Genomic DNA, 11,990 nt, shown 5'->3' on the forward strand with positions numbered 1-11,990 from the left:
CGTTGATTAGCATTGTTTTGAATTCTTCCCAGGGAGTATCATAAGCTACATCTCCTCCTACGGCCTTTACATAGTTTTTTCACCATGTGAGTGCACTATCTTGTAAGGTGCACGATGCATACTTGGTCATGTCCTTCTCAATACAACCACTGATTTTAAACACAGACTCAATCTTTTCGATCCACCGGGTTAAACCGATCGGTCCTTCTGTTCCACTGAATGATGAGGGCTTACAACCTTGAAAAGTTTTGTAAGTGCATCCCACACGAGGATTTGGGTTAACTGCAGCACCTCTTGCAGCCTCGACCCATAACATTCTGTCGTTCACTCGCTGATTGATGAGTTACTGGATTTCTTGTTCCGTCATTCGGTTCAATCGCGCCATAATCTTCAATAAAAATGGAAAAATAATAATTATTCACATGGAATATTATAGATGTAGTATGTATTTACAGTACATTGTAGCTTATTAATAATATGAACCAGTTATTATTATAAAAGCCTTTTCTTCTTATTAGCGTTTTATAATTATATCTAGGGTAGTACCTACCCGTTAAAGTTCATACTTAATAGCTTAGTACGAAAATTAATTACTATCACCCAAATAATACTCAACCATGGAAAATTATTGCATTTCACACTTCACTATTTTACATATGCTTATCTTACATCAAACATTAAGCAAACCACACTAGTAATATTATACAAAATGTTATATGATCCCATGGTTTAAAACAACAGCGTATCATTTAACCAAAAACGTTTGTGTTCAAAGGAATCGCTTAAAGGTTATCATGGTTGTCTCCCTGCGTTTTGGCTGAGGGGCTGAAGAACTGGATGCCGGGATAGAATTAATAGGAATAGCGGGAATAGGTGTGGAAGTATCTGGTGGAGTTGGTGCCACAACATCCTCTCTAAACTCGGGATTTGGATTTTTCAATTCAGTAGCCTTTCGTTTCTTTCCTCGTTCGAACTCGTCTTTCGTAATTTCCTGTATTTCTTCCTCCCCAGGATCACCTTCCGGTTCCTCTTCAATTGATTCATCCGGAACTTGTGAGTCTTCCCCAAATGTGTCGTTTTCATCATCGGATAGGTTAATGACTGGAACACCATCTGAAGATTCTGGTTCGGAGTCGCTGAATGTGATAACAAGTTCTAAGCTAGGCATCTATCACATAATAACTAGCATGTTAGTATCACATAATATTTACATATTAATTTTTAACCAACAAGGATAAGCAATAGTTTTCTAAATCAAACATGGTCAAAGTCCAGACTCACTAATGCATCCTAATAAACTCGATAAGACACACTAATGCAAATTTTCTGGTTCTCTAAGACCAACGCTCTGATACCACATGTCATAACCCGACCTTAACCATAAGGACGAATACAATAACATATGATTTCATCGCGAGGTATTGACCTCTATATGCGACATTTTTCAAAAACTGCATTCGTTTTTACAATACAAACCATAGCTTTTATTACAAATACAAGGTTTAAACAACTTAATAATGATTATCATTTAGCGATAATCTTAGACTTACAAACTTTACATGTGATAATAACAATACAACTTCCAACATATTTTACATTACAAATCCTCCGATATGCAGTTTTATTTTTGACACAAATATGCATACTCAAGATCTTGCTTAAATTCAACATGTTGCAACGGAAGCTTTTAGTTATCACCTGAGAATAAACATGCTTAAAACGTCAACATAAAGTTGGTGAGATATAGGTTTAATGCCGGCAGCGTTATAAATATAGACCACAAGATTTCATATATAAACGTTTTAATAAAAATATTCTAAGTTGTTGAGCACTTGATAACCATACTTAACATTTAATCAACGTCGCATATTCCCTTTATTATGAAATCTTACTACATCGTACCAAGTGTAGTCACCAAAACGAAGTACTGTGCAACCGTTGAATACTGGTCGTCCAGTCCGATTGGGGTTGTCAGGCCCGATAGATCTATCAACAGGATTCGCGTTTACAATACCTCATGTAAATAATAGTTACTAAGTTACAGGGAAGTATGCCAGTGGTACAACTCAACGTAGAATATATATTTTTAATCACTTGTGTCCATAACGTAAATCATAAAATGCATGTATTCTCATCCCGAAATATTTAGAGTTTAAAAGTGGGACTATATACTCACTTTTGCCTTGAAGGTATTTATCACGTCTTGGTCTCCGATAGATATCACGAACCTAACCATATATATAATATATCAACATATTTTCTTCTTAAGTAATCGTTACATATATATATATATATATATATATATATATATATATATATATATATATACTTTTAATATTTTCTTAGTCCGTAGTTAGCAGTCCGATGTTAGTGGTCCACAATTAGTTGCTTAAATAAAATAAATAAAGACCCCATCGTATTCGTGTTGATTAGAATTAATCTCGACCCATGGTACCATGTTGTCAAATGACGTGTTGCGTACATAAAGTACCGTGTTGTCAAATGACGTGTTGCGTACAATCATGAGGTCTTATGATTAATCTTCTCGTGTTGTTTACGGGTGGTCCTGAAATATATAAAATCAAATCATAAGTAATTATATATAAAATATCATATTAATTAGAAAAGATATGATTAATTTACTTTTTCTCCAAATATTTTCGTAGCTAAACTAGCTTCGGATACCCAATCTTGTTTTAGTCGTAGTTTCTTCATTACAACTCCGTTTTTGTTGGTTCAACTTGCCACTTCCTTGGATCGAGTCAAATTTTAAGAATATGAACTGAAAATACCTTAGTTTGTATTCGAAATCACAGGTTATAGGTCAAACTTTGGTGAAACTTATGAAAGTGATCATTTTCCATTATAAAAACAACATTTAATGATCATTTTTCTAAAAATACTTACACTTTGAGTTAAACCATGAAATTTTAATGTGTTAACATATTCATAAGAAATATCATTTTTCCAGAACATGAACTTCCAATTCAAAGCTTAAGATGGTTTTTAATTATCCAACCCCAAACAGCCCCCGGTTGCACTCCGACGACGTAGATTCAGTTTTTAAGATGTTCTTTGTAAAACCAAGTTATATCTTGTTAAGTTAGCATATCATTATGATATATTACAGGTCTTGAAGTGTTTTAAAAGTTAAGTTAGAAGGATCTATTTAGTTTGCAAACAAGTTTGAAATCATTCAAACTATGTTCTTGTTGTTAAAATTTTACAACACAAAATAAGATAGCTATATAAATATGAATCGAATAAGGTTATGAACAAGGTTACTACTTCAAGTTACTTGGACAAAGTTACTGTAAAAGATGAGAAAAATCCTAGAACCAAAAGAGTGGTGGAGTTGGATCAAAAGGTTGGAAGTAAACTTGTATTTTTGGAAGGATTATTGAAGTTTTCTTGTAAGGAATTTATTATGATGATTAAGGCTTTTTTTTGAAGCTAGATCTTCATGGTTATTTGCTGAGATTGTGAAGAACACTTAAGGTTCCTAAGAGTGTGTTTTTGGTTAGAGAAAATGTGTAGTAAAAATGAAATTGGAATGGAGTATAAATGGTGGTGAAAAGATGTATAAATTTGTAATATTGTGCAAAAGTCTTGTAATATGCCAAATTGATTAATCATGCATGATAAGATCCAAAATTGGCTAACTCATGGCTGCTAATAAAGTGATTGTGATGTGTATATACTAATAGTAAATACGTATAGGAGCTGGGTATGATACGAGTACATATACTCTAGGTATACGTGTAGAAATTTGGAGGAAACAGAACGAGAAATCAAATATAGCTATCTTTTGTAAATATACTTATATTGTTTTATGTATATAAGCCCTTTAAAAGTGATTAAATACATATTTATACGATACTTGTATAAGTATTATAGGTTAAAGGTATATATGTCAAATAACGTTACGTATAGTTATCATTTTGAAAACTTAAGTTAGTAGTCTCAAAGTATACTTATAACTTATTATTATTAGTACACAATGAGATGTTAAACCATTCTTAGATCATGTTAAATATATATAAATACATATATATACACAAACGTATAATTATCATTTGTTATATAGTTCGTGATATCATCGGTCAAATTGGACGGTCAAACGTTGTGTAAAACTCTTTTTAAAAACATAAATCTCAACAATTTAGATTACTTATCATGTTGGTAAGGTTTAACTTATGTAAATATTAATCTCATAGGTATAAAATGATCGGAAAAATCCGGGTCATTACACTATGTAATGTTTAACTCTGTGACCATTAACTTTAAATTCAACCCCATTTGAATTTATTAATTCTACTGTTCCGTACGGGAAAACTCTTTTGACTATTAATGGTCCAGACCATCTAGATTTCAATTTTTCAGGAAATAGCTTGAATCGTGAATTAAAAAGAAGAACTCTATCTCCTTCCTTAAATTCTTTTGAACTTCTGATTCTTTTATCATGCCATTTCTTCGTTCTTTCTTTATAGATTAACGAATTTTCATATGCATCATGTCTTAATTCTTTTAATTCGTTTAGTTGACTTAACCATAGACGTCCGGCTTCATGCAAATCAAGATTACATGTATTCAAAGCCCAAAATGCTTTGTGCTCTGTTTCTACTGGAAGATGACATGCTTTTCCGTAAACGAGTTTAAAAGGTGTGGTTCCAATTGGAGTTTTGTAGGCTGTTCTAAAAGCCCAGAGTGCATCCTCCAATTTTATGGACCATTCCTTCGAATTTTATCCTACGGTTTTCTCTAGAATACGTTTTAATGCTCGGTTGGTATTTTCAACTTGTCCACTTGTTTGTGGATGATAAGCGGTTGAGATTTTATGAGTTACTCCATATCTTTTGAGAACTTTCTCAAGTTGATTATTACAAAAATGAGTACCCCGATCACTTATTAAAGCTTTCGGTGTTCCGAACCTAGAAAAAAGACGTTTTAAAAAGTTGACTACAACTCATGCATCGTTAGTTGGGCGAGCTTGTGCTTCCGCCCATTTATATACATAATCAATGGCAACGAGAATGTAGAGATTATTATGAGATTTTGGAAATGGACCCATAAAGTCAATACCCCAAACGTCAAATACTTCACATACTTGAATGACATTTTGTGGCATTTCATCACGTTGACTTATTTTTCCGGCCCTTTGACAAGTATCACAGGATTTACAAAGAAGGTGTGTGTCTTTGAAAATTGTAAGCCAATAGAATCCAGCGTCATAGACTTTTCTTGCTGTGAGTTGAGGCCCATAATGCCCTCCTGTTGGTTCTGTGTGACAATGATTTAAGATTTGGCTTGCTTCATCCCCGAATACGCATCGGCGGATTATTCTATCGGGACAACTTTTAAACAATTGTGGATCTTCTCAAAAATAGTGTTTTATATCACTAAAGAATGTCTTTCGTTTTTGGTACGACAATCCTTTTTCAAGGAATCCACATACAAAGTAGTTTGCATAGTCTGCAAACCATGGAATTTCACTATAATTGATTTTCAAGAGATATTCATCAGGAAAGTTGTCTTGTATGGCCGATTCATTTAGAACTTCTAATTCAGGATTTTCAAGACGAGAAAGATGATCAGCTGCGAGATTTTCTGCTCCCTTTTTATCTCGGATTTCAATATCGAACTCTTGTAAGAGTAAGATCCAACGGATTATTCGTGGTTTAGCATCTTGTTTCAAAAATAGGTATCTAAGAGCAGAATGGTCGGTATAGACCACCGTTTTAGCTAAATCGAGATATGAACGAAATTTGTCAAAAGCAAAGACAATAGCAAGGAGTTCTTTTTCAGTAGTTATGTAATTCGTTTGTGCTCCTTGTAACGTCTTACTAGCGTAATATATAGGTTGAAATCGTTTTTCAATCCTTTTTCCTAAAACGGCTCCCATTGCAAAATCACTTGCATCGCACATAAGTTCAAATGGTAGATTCCAATTTGGAGTTATCATGATCGGCGCATTAGTGAGTTTTTCTTTAATAATATTAAAAGATTTGATGCATTCAACTGAAAAGATAAATGGAGCATCCTTTTCTAGGAGTTTATTCATAGGAGTGGCAATTTTAGAAAAGTCTTTTATGAAACGTCGGTAAAAACCGGCATGCTCTAGAAAACTCCTAACTCCTCTAACATTGGTGGGATGTGGAAGTTTAGCAATTACATCTACCTTAGCTCTATCCACTTCAATTCCTTTCTTTGAGATTTTATGACCAAGGACGATGCCTTCTTTAACCATGAAATGGCATTTCTCCCAATTAAGAACTAGATTTGATTGTTCGCATCTAATAAGCATTCATTCAAGATTAGCTAGATATGATTCAAATGTATTACCGAAGACTGAAAAGTCATCCATAAAAACTTCCATGCATTCCTCTATCATGTCGTGGAAAATTGCCATCATGCACCTTTGAAAGGTTGCAGGGGTGTTGCAAAGTCCAAATGGCATGCGTTTGTAAGCAAAAGTACCATAAGGACACGTGAATGTGGTTTTCTCCTGGTCCTCGGGTGCTATTGGAATTTGAAAATATTCGGAGAAACCGTCAAGAAAACAATAGTAACTGTTTCTGGCTAATCTTTCCAACATTTGATCAATGAAAGGTAAGGGAAAGTGATCTTTTCTGGTGGCGTCATTTAATTTTCTATAATCAATACAGACACGCCATCCTGTTACAGTCCTAGTAGGAATAAGCTCATTTTTTTCATTTGTGATGACAGTCATGCCACCCTTCATAGGTACACATTGAACTGGGCTTACCCATGGACTATCAGAGATTGGATAAATTAAACCTGCATCAAGCAGTTTAATAATTTCTTTCTTAGCAACATCTTGCATATTTGGATTTAGTCTTCGTTGGCGTTGCACATACATTTTATGACCTTCTTTCATAAGGATTTTATGTGTGCAATGCGAAGGACTTATGCCTTTAATGTCATGAATCTTCCATGCAATAGCTGGTTTATGAGCTTTTAGCACAGAAATGAGTTGAGATTTTTCATTTTCTGTAAGAGAAGACGATATTATTACAGGTAATTCAGATTCACCAAGTAAATAAGCGTATTCCAAATGGTTTGGAAGTGGCTTTAACTCTAATGTCGGTGGTTCTTCTATCGATGATTTATATCGATATCTGTCTTCCTCTTTTAGCATTTGAAGTTCTTCTGTTGTTGGTTCATATTCATTGGCCATAAGTGTAGCTAACATTTCAGCTTCATCAATTGGTTCAGTTCCTTCTCCTAAAGAACATTCTCCTGTTCCTTGTAATTCTGGAAATTCTTCTAACAATTCTGCATGTGAATCTATAGTTTGAATGTAATAACATGTATCATCTGCAGATTGCGGTTGTTGCATGGCTCTATCAACTGAAAAGGTAACACTCTCGTCCTCTATACTTAGGGTCAATTTCTTACCGAACACGTCTATTATTGCTTTAGCCGTGTTTAAGAATGGTCTTCCTAATATGAGAGGAACTCGAGAATCTTCTTCCATGTCCAGAATAACAAAATCCACTGGAAATACTAAAGTACCAACTTTAACTAGCATGTTTTCCATTATCCCTCTAAGATATTTTACTGATCGATCGGCTAGTTGTATACTTATTCGTGTTGGTTTCAATTCTCCAAGGTCTAGTTTTGCGTATAGTGAATACGGCATTAAATTTATACTAGCTCCTAAATCTGCCAATGCTTCTATTGAATTAAGACTACCCAGAAAACATGGAATTGTGAAACTTCCTGGATCAGAGAGTTTTTCTGGTAGTTTATTTAACAGCACTGCAGAACAATTAGCATTCATAGTAACAGCCGAGAGTTCATCCATTTTCTTTCTATTTGTGATTAGATCTTTCAGAAATTTAGCATATCTAGGCATTCCTGAAATTACATCAATGAAAGGAAGATTGACATTTATTTGTTTAAACATATCCAAGAATTTGGATTGCTCGGCTTCAAGTCTTTCTTTTCTCATTTTACTCGGGTAAGGAAGTGGTGGTTGGTATGGTTTAACATAAGGTTTGGCCTTAACTGTGTTATCTTCATTAACCTTTTCAACTACCGGTTATGTTTCCTTATCTTGCTCAGATTGTGGTTCTTGTGTAGTAGGAGTAGAATCATCAGAAATTACAGGTATTTCTGGTGGTTTAAGTGTAATACCACTTCTTGTGGTGATGGCTTTAGCTATTTCATTCTGGGGGTTAGCATTTGTATCGCTAGGTAGACTTCCCAGTTTTCTTTCACCTATCAACCTTGCTAGGTTACTTACTTCTTGTTCCAGATTTTGAATAGAAGCTTGTTGATTTCTAAATGCTTGAGCATTTTGTTTGTTGGTTTGTTTCTGAGATGTGAAAAACTGCGTTTGAGATTCAACTAGCTTCGACATCATATCTTCTAAATTTGGCTTTTTATCATCGGTTTGTGGTGGTTTATTTTGAAAAATAGGTATTTGCTGATTGTAAGTATTGTTGGATACTTGTTGATTGCTAGGACCTTGTTGATTGTTGTATAGAATATTTCGGTTATAATTCTGATTTTGATTGTAGTTTGGTCTTGGCGGTTGATAATTATTCTGATAATTATTTCCAGGCCTTTGGTTTATGTATGAAACGTTCTCTCTTTGTTCCATTGTTTGTTCAATACTAAGACAATCTTTTGTCAAATGTGGTCCTCCACACTGCTCACAACTAATTCGTATATCATGAATATCTTTAGTCATCTTTTCCATTCGTCTCTCGACAGCATCTATCTTTGCGGAAATGGAATCAAAGTCATGGCTAGAATTGGCTCTAGCCGCTTTAGATGATCTAACGATATCTTTTTTTTGATGCCACTCATGTGAGTGGGAAGCAGTGTTATCAATAATTTTATAAGCTTCAGTTGCGGTTTTCTTCATATTGGAACCACCAGCTGCTATATCGATGTCTTTTCTTATAGTGATGTTGCATCCTTGGTAGAATAATTGTACTATTTGATAAGTGTCTAAACCATGTTGCGGACATCCTCTTAACAACTTTCCAAATCTTGTCCACGCCTCATATAGAGTTTCATTTGGCTTCTGCGTGAACGTAACAATTTCTCCTTGAAGCCTCACGGCTTTAGATGCCGGAAAGAATTGTTTAAGAAATTTTTCAACTAAGACATCCCATGTATCAATCGCCCCTTCAGGTAACAATTCTAACCAATCTTTGGCTTCTCCCTTTAAAGTCCAGGGAAATAACATGAGATAGATTTGTTCATCCTCAACTTCTCTGATTTTGAATAGAGTACATATCCTATTAAAAGTTCGAAGATGTTCGTTTGGATCTTCCTTCGGCGCACCACTAAATTGGCATTGATTAGTTACCATGTGTAGGATTTGTCTTTTTATTTTGTAATCTGGTGCGTTAATGTCTGGTTGAGTAATGGCATGACCTTGGCCAGTGCGTTTAGCCCTCATTCGGTATTCCATACTTAGAGGTTCCAGATTTTCCATGATTGAATTTGTTGAATCTGAATCACTAGAGGATTCTGACTTAATGGTTTCTTCCTCGAAAATCTCTGGATGAGTGATTTGTGGTTCAGGAGGAATGATTAGTGGTTCAGGATCTCTGAATTGTCCCTGAATATCCTCCGGATTCTCAATTGTGAGGTCGGGTTCAAAAAATGGATTATCGGAAATTTGTATTGGAGTACTTGGTCGACTAGATGACGATTCTAAAGAAAAATCAATGGCGATAATGTTGGCTAAATGTCATGATCGAGTTACAGGTGGTGAACGTATGAAAGGTGGTGAACGTTTTGCTCGGTGCATTCACTGAATATCCTATTAGTTATAAAAATAAAAATTATATAAGTTATCAAATTAATAGACTTTTCTGATTTTGCCCACGTTTCGAATAGCCAATAGATGCAGCAGATAGCCAGGACCCTTTAAATCGGAAGCCCACAACTCGCCACTAACAAATTCAACTATTAGTACGAACCAGAAAATTTTGGATGTCTATCAATTTAACCGCTTAAAATAATTTTTCGTTTTGAAATTTTAGAGAAGAAATAGAAAATTCTATGTCCTAAAAACTAGAGCGTCGAGAAATAAGAAAGAAAAAGACGTTGAAAAACGTCGAAAAATAAAAGGTCGAAAAAATAAGCGTCAAAAAACAAACAGTCAAAAAATAAATAAGAAAAATAATAATAATAAAATGCAGCGTCGAAACTTAAAAGTCTACAAACTAAAAATTAAAACTTACATCTAAAGGTATTAAAGCTTAAAGGAATTCTATATCCAAAACGGCAATAACTTAAAAAGTATTAAAATCTTAAAACGGCGTCGCAAAATTCTAAAGCACCTAAATCTTAGTCTATAGAAAAAGCACTTAAGGGATTTTACGGCAAAGCCTAAAAATCTAGAGCTATAAAATAGCTACGGCAAACACTAAATTTAAAACTAATTTCGAACGATAAAAAAAACAAATATTACGATTAAATTAATAAAAAGATACAAAAAATAAAAATAAAACTAAGTTGATAAAAATACAATTTTTATAAAAATATTATTTTTATATTATTATTTTATAAAAGTATTAATTTATTATATAATTAATAAAACTAAATAAACTTAAATTACAAACTTAATTAAAACTTAAACTAACTATTATTTAATTAAACCCTAATTTAAATTAATTAATAATAATAATAATTAAACCAAAACCATAATTCGTACAGACTAGGATACCAGACCAGTCAAATCACCTCATGCGATCGCATGAGCTGACTGTTGAAAATCCATGCGGTCACATGGCTTCGGATACCAGGCCACTTTGTTGGGCTGCTACAGTGTTCGGCCTGAATACTTTTTATATTTTTTTTCCTGTTTTATATTTTTGTAAAATCTTTATATAAAACTTATAAATAAGAAAAATTTACTTATTAGTTTTTATAAATTTTCACAATTACAAAAAAAATAGTTTAAAAACTTAATAATTTTTTTTTATATCGTTTCGCTTTCGGTGTTGTTGAAGTTCCCCGGCAGCGGTGCCAAAAATACTTGATGTGTGCAGCAACGTATACGAAATAGTTATATTTTTATTGCGAAATACTATTAAATACGATACAATTTTACACAAGTTATTTATTTATTTATAGAGTGGATATACCTAAACCTTGCTATAACACTTATAGGCAGTGTACCTAATCGTACAGTAGTGTAGTTTTTAGTAAGTCCGGTTCGTTCCACAGGGATACAGTAAACAAGTTTAACGCTATAATTATTTTAACCTATAATTGTAAATATATATATATATATATATATATATATATATATATATATATATATATATATATATATATATATATATATATATATATATATATATATATAAGTAGTATTATTATTATAAAAGGGAGTTTTTACCGTTTAATGATCGGTTTGTCGATTTTATGTCTTAAGTCACAATTAAAACATAATGTAAAATATTAAAAATAAATACAACTTAATTTAAAGCGTAAAGTAAATAACGATAAATAAAAGTGCGATAATTTAAAGTGCGATAAATAAAATGACGATAAATAAAATTGCGATAATTAAAAAGTACGATAATTAAAAGTGCGAAAAGATATAAAATAAAGGAATTATGCTTATTTAAACTTCCGTAATCATGATGTTTGACGTGTTGATTTTAATTTATTACCATGGGTTAATTGTCCTTTGTCCTGGATTATTCGATATGTCCATCTGGTTTTTGTCCATAACAGTCCATCAGTCATAAATATAAAGTGCAAGTGTCCTCGTCAAATTATTCTTATATCCGAAGTCAAATATTCCAAATAATTAGGGACTTAAACTGTAATAAGGTTTAATACATTGTTAATGATTATACTAGGTTATCGACTGTGTGCAATTCAAGGTTTTAATACTTTATTATCAATTACACCAGGTGTCCTTGTATGTAATCCACCCCTGTTTTAATGAGTCCATTGACTATTAATCCATTCCCATGTCCGGTTAAATG

This window comes from Rutidosis leptorrhynchoides, chromosome 10 (assembly GCF_046630445.1).
Source record: "Rutidosis leptorrhynchoides isolate AG116_Rl617_1_P2 chromosome 10, CSIRO_AGI_Rlap_v1, whole genome shotgun sequence".
Classification (NCBI taxonomy): domain Eukaryota; kingdom Viridiplantae; phylum Streptophyta; class Magnoliopsida; order Asterales; family Asteraceae; genus Rutidosis; species Rutidosis leptorrhynchoides.